The sequence below is a fragment of the Phaethon lepturus genome, unplaced genomic scaffold (assembly GCF_000687285.1).
Source record: "Phaethon lepturus isolate BGI_N335 unplaced genomic scaffold, ASM68728v1 scaffold13369, whole genome shotgun sequence".
NCBI lineage: Eukaryota > Metazoa > Chordata > Aves > Phaethontiformes > Phaethontidae > Phaethon > Phaethon lepturus.
Genome location: NW_010562837.1, coordinates 5,819 through 11,792, shown reverse-complemented (window position 1 = coordinate 11,792; position 5,974 = coordinate 5,819).

The following is a 5,974-nucleotide window of genomic DNA, read 5'->3' as shown; positions in this document are numbered from 1 at the left end:
AGCCCCCCCCCCCCCCCCCACCATAACTGCCCTTTATAATAAGCCAGGCGCCCAGACATGTTCGTTAGGGTGCATAAAATCCTGGGGGTCTCGTCCGCCTCAGAAAATGTCACCACCTTGGCAGAGTTAGATTGTTACAAACACAAACCTTTAGAGAGTGTAAGGTTTTGTTTTGACACGTTCATTTATTTCAGTCTAGCTCACATCGCTGGAGAACAGTATTAGCTAAATTTAAAAAAAAAAAAGTGCATGTATACTTACTAAACCAATACAAAGCCACATAAAGTTTTGCAGTACACCGTTTTAAGAAATATTTGACTTAAACCAAAGCAGGTTTCCTATAATCACAAGTTTCTTTGAAATTGTTCCTGTTTTATGAAGAGGTGAAGATTAATTTTACCCTAGTGAAGTACGATTCCTTCTATGAGGCTTTCCCAAGCAATTACGAGAGCAGGATCTGACTTAGCCAGCTGCTAACCACCAGCAATGCTGCTGTCAGTAAACATAATTAAGTCAAAGAAAATTTGAGGGATGCACAGACTTCCTGTGCGTCATGATCCAGGGATTATCTCTCTTTTTTCCCTCCTAACTCAATATTGCATTTCTTTCTGAGGCCCAAGTTACTCCTCAGAAGTCACTGCCATACCTAGAGCCTTACAGTAGCTTAGTCCAAGCAGAGAAGTTTTTTTCCTGAACATTTTCTCAATTTTACTCTTCAAGTGCATAGAAATCTATGACATTAGTGGCTGTGGGTTATTTGAATGCTGCCATAAGCCTCTACCCTGAAAGATTTTGGTAATTTCTCTAATCTACTAACAGCCCTTCAGCCCCTTGTCTGCAGGTAGCAAAAATTGCCACTGCTGGTGCCAGGGGAGCTGAAGACCTGTTAATAGTAAGAGACCTTGGTGTGAGACCTATACTTTAGATACATCGAGTATATATTAAAAAATGCTCAAAAGTGAAGTATTTCTGAAGCATGTTGGTATGTAGTTTTACGCTACGCAAAAAGCTTCATTATTTTTCAAACATCATACTTGGAATATCTATGGGTTCTCTTCTGGGGTTTTTTGATTTTTTTTTTTTTTCTTTCAGAATTTTCAGTAAGAAATGAAGTTATGTCAGTATTCTGATTGCTGAATTTTGCTGTGATGAACTGCAAAGCTCTGGGCTATATGCCCAGAGCAGCCGTACTTATGATGATCTGATGAAAAAAAAAATCCTCAAAATATTAGGCATACTTGCATACATGCAAAATTCAATTAACAACATTTATTGAAGGTGGTTTGACTTCCTGTAAGTAAGAGTTAACTGTACTCTAATCTCTTTTAAGGAAAAAGTTAATAGTTGACTGCTCAGTAAGGGAAAGTAAGGAGTAAGGGAAATCCTTTCGCTTGGTTTTAGTCTGATACTGGGAGGCTTATAGACATTAAACAAGCTACCTACCTGTCGCCCCAGGACGTGCCCAGTAGAACTTCATTGCGCCTCTGGGTACGATACCTTGCACCTTGCAAAGATTAAGAATGGAAATGTCATCTTGTACAGCACAGCTGGTACGAGCTGAAATTAAAACGAACTGGTGCAAAGTATAATATTCATAAGTTAATATTATGAAATTGTTTTTTCATAATTATCAAATTGCAACTGCTCTATTCCTGAACAGGAATAATTTTTTGTACTGCAATCTGTATTAAGGGTTTATCCAAAAATAACACAGGAAACACTGTACAGTTACTGGAGCGAGGCATTTCTGGCAGGTTTCCATGGCATGCTCAAAGTCTGTGAACGGGCCTACATTTGTCTTTCATTTAAAAACGTGGAAAAGATTTTGTAAGTGCTGACTGCAACTCAAACCCCTACCTACCGAGCAGAGGGCTGAAGAGTCACAAGCTATAGTGAAATAAGGGGGATTTATAAATTTGCAAGGAAAAGTGTCTTATGTTGGTGATGTCTTGCTTATACAAGACAATGGATAATAAATTATTAAGCGAATGAGGTAAGTAATTCCATTTCCTCCTGTTTCCTGCTGTCTGTAGCAAGTCATTCAAAACCCAGGAGTTTCTAATTTCTCAGGAACAAAATGCCATCTAGTGGTAACTGCTAAATATTTTGAGCAAATACGTTCTTCATATTGCCATAAAGTTTGGGGGAATTTTTTTTTTCCCCTGATATTCGACACTTTACAGCACATTAAGCTCTTGAGAGAGGAAGATGGAAAGGTTGGGGAAAGGCACCGCTTCCCCAGGTCTGTGCCCGTAGCGGCTGGGATGCCGTGCTGCCCGCGGCCCGACCGCCTGAGCACGCACTCCCTTCCTCTGCCGCCAGCCCCGGGCAGGTAGCAGCGTTGTCCCCTGCTAAGGGTTGAATAAACTTTCAAATGGAGTTGGCAGGCTGCACCTTACTGTTGCTTGATAATAAAATACAAAAACATTAATTTGGCCAGTGCTGCATGAAGAGAAGCCGAAAGCCACCTCTGCTTCACTGACTGTTCATCTGTCTCTCTTCTTGTAGGAGGCTTTTCCCTCTGGCTCGTCATTCTCCAAGGAGGAAAAGGGAAACTATTCCCTCTGCTCTTCTAACGAACAACCAGGAATGGTACAAGCCTCTTCGCAGCACAATTTGCCTGCTCAATGCCTTAGAGAAGATTACTAGCTTTTACAAAAAATCAAAATGAAAATTTGACCTCGAGGAGAGACTCTTCGAAAAGTCACTGCCATAAACTAGCTTCTAGAGTTGAATTACAGGCTTTGCTTGTACTGCAAAACCAAATAATTAAAAAACCCTACTGAAACTATTTAAGTGCATTCATCAATGTAAACTGGGGATAGGAGACAGCAGTCACACCCTGCGTGCGATTTGAGCCCACTGATGGAGATACTCCTGCTGCATAAACAGAGCTGACTGAAGAGAGCTCTGCAGTGTTTCGTCTTGCCATGGTTTTGCACTCCGTTGTGGTAAGGGTTTTGTCGTGGTTGTTTATGGCTCTGCTTTTTCCATGCACTTACCTGAATTTCTCCACCTACTGGGCCGTGTTGCCCTGTTCCGTCGCAAGATGCTCGCAGCAGCAGTCGGCAGGGCTGTAATCAGACCAAGGGTCTCCGAGAGGTATTCTGCAGGCTGGTGCAGAAAATCCTTAGATCGGGGACAATTTTTTAAAAGCTAGAATAGTGGCTTTCTCTGAGTAACAGCTGTGGTCTTGCAGGTGGTGCGGCTGCATCTGCCCTTCACTCTCAAGTTTTCAGAGCAGCAGGATGCTTTGGAGAGGATATGATTCTTCACAGGCAGAAGGAAGGTGGTCTGTTGTGCACACAGGAAAGAAAAGAAATCTGAAGAGCAAATGGCCATGCAATCAAACCTTGAAATAAAGGGGAAAGAATAATGAAAACCATCTGATGGGTAATGATCCATCTGAACTTTTCATGTATGTTTTCTGAAGCTATCAAGCTAAATACAAATGTAAGAGAATCAGCATATAGTGCCTCCAGACTGTTTTTCATTCCTTCAAAGAACTGAATAGAGCATAGGCAATGTTACTTTTAATGGTTTTTTGTCTTTACATGGGTAATGATTGTATGCTATAAAGAGGAAATTAATTTTAATGTTCTCTAACATGATAATCTGGATTAATGCTTTTGATTTTGATACTCTCAAGAGAATAAAGTAATTGGATTTCTTTGTCCCATGTTCCCTTAAAACAGTTTAAGACACATTCTTCTTAAAAATATGCCCATCTGGGAGGAGAAGGGCGAGCAGTTTTCCCTTGGTGGTCCAAAGATGCCGTTTTCTAAGAACAAGCAGCAAACTGGCAATTGAAGCTTTGCTGCGACCCACGCTGAAATGGTGAGGGCCTGGGTCACCCTGCTCATGCACTAGTGTACAGTGTTTGCCCAAGAGCTTTGCTTGGTTGCATCTTTTCAACACATATTTCTTTGACTCACTGGGGCTTAAGGAAAAAAAAAAAAGGTCTTTGAAGACTGCTGTCCTTACCAGTGACTTGTTGCTGCAGATAAACACTGAATTTTGAAGCCATTGTATTTGCACAGGCTGAAACCACTGGCATGATGTCTCTACCGTGCATAGAAAACCACTAGGAACTTGGATGGACTAAACCAGGGATTAGTTTCCTGTATATCTGTGTGTTTGATCGGGGATTGCGTGAGTTTACAATTGAATATGTGAGGTTGAATTTCCAGATCTGAGGTTGGTGCGGTGACGTGCAAGTCAGTCAGTTGCATGATCTCTGATTTTGTTTTAAGTAAAGCTGCTGCATGCACAACTGAAAAGTTGCCAAGTCTTAGGAATTGTCTCTGGCATTGCCAGTTTAGGACCTGGATATCTGCTACTTCAGTTTTACTTTGTTGAGGTGCTTTCCATGAGTCTTGGTTAACAATAAGGAAAATGTGCACAACCATGGGATGTAGTTATTTCATTATTAAAGAAAGGGGAAATAATACTTTTTTCTCCCTTCTCCCTTCTTCTCCTCCCCCAGAAATAAAAAAGATACAGGAAAAAGGTAGAGCAAAGAGAAATTTCTCTCTGTGGGGACCACATAAATTATGCTTTTTGGCACAGATAAAAGGGCTCAGAAGGGCTCAGACAATTTTGTTCTTTTACACAGAATCTTATTGTTGTAAATTTACGGTTCACTAAAACTATTGTGACACTGGCAGATCAATTAATGAATAGTGAAAATCTCAAATCCTAATTAAACCCCACTATTACTTTCATGATTGGTTTATCTCCTCTCCTGGAATACTTGATTTGAACAGCTTGTTTAGCAGGAAAAGCTATTGATCTCCTCAATAACACTTCAGAATCATTAAGAGGAAAAACTTTAATCTCCTTCAGCTCTTTGAAGTTGCTTTGGTTAATGTCATCTCTCTGCAATCCTGAAGAGCTAATGCTGGTCTTGAAAGACATTTCTGACATTATTCTACGCTGCTTTTTGCACCCTGCTACCATTACCTGCCTTGCAGAGTTAGCTGTGGTAAGCGCAGTGACGTGGAAAGGTATCACTAGTTACATGTGCTTGCTTGCTTGGTTTGGAAGGTTTCACGGTCTCCTCCAGAAGTCTTCCTGATGGAAGAAAACACACCTCTCAGAGATTTGTTGAACTGAAAATTAGTTATGCAGTGCTGCTGCTATCTCAGCACTTTGAGACTTGGACTTAGAAGCATCTTCAGGTCATTAAAGTTCATCCTACAAAGGTCCTTGATAACCAGATTGCTTATGTCTGTAGAGTGGGAAATTCTCAAAACAATTCCAAAGTTCTTTTCCTATTCACATAGTCCATTTTCTAAACTATCACATGAAATTCAACTTCACATTTAATGCAGTTTGCCTTACCAGGGCCCACAGAACTTTGTTCATATCAAGCACATTACTGAGCTTTAAAATACCGTTAAATGTTTTGTGTGCTCTAAAACTTGGACATTCTTTCCAAGAACCCTAAGTATCCTAGAAGATGCAACTCTGTCTGAGAAGCAAGTTGCATGGGATAACTAATATCCTCATTAAAAACATTCTTTTTGAATGGCTTCAGTAGACTGGCTTCTCTAAGAATGTAGAAATCACTTTGAGGGCTCTGGTATTAGAAAAAATAATTGCACTAAGAACGTGCAGGTTCTGTATAGCACTTCAGAATTGCAGGTTTGGGTTGCTTAATGAAAAGGTTTGATCTCTTTAGCAATTCTTCAAAGCCATCCAGTGGCTCTAGAAGTCTCAACTGACTGCATGAGGAATGACCACCAATTCTGTGGCATAGCTTATGGCTTCAAGTAGGATATCATCCGCTCGGGGTTAAAGCCATTTTGAAAGTCAGCGCTAGAAGTATCTTGCAGATTTTTTTTTTTTGATGGCTAGCTTGTTCTAGTTTTTAATGTTTATAGCTCAAATTATACTCATAACAGTTTATTCCTAAGACTATCTTGCCAATGGCTTGCCTTCTGTTTTTTTACTTGCAATTTCCAATTTTTTT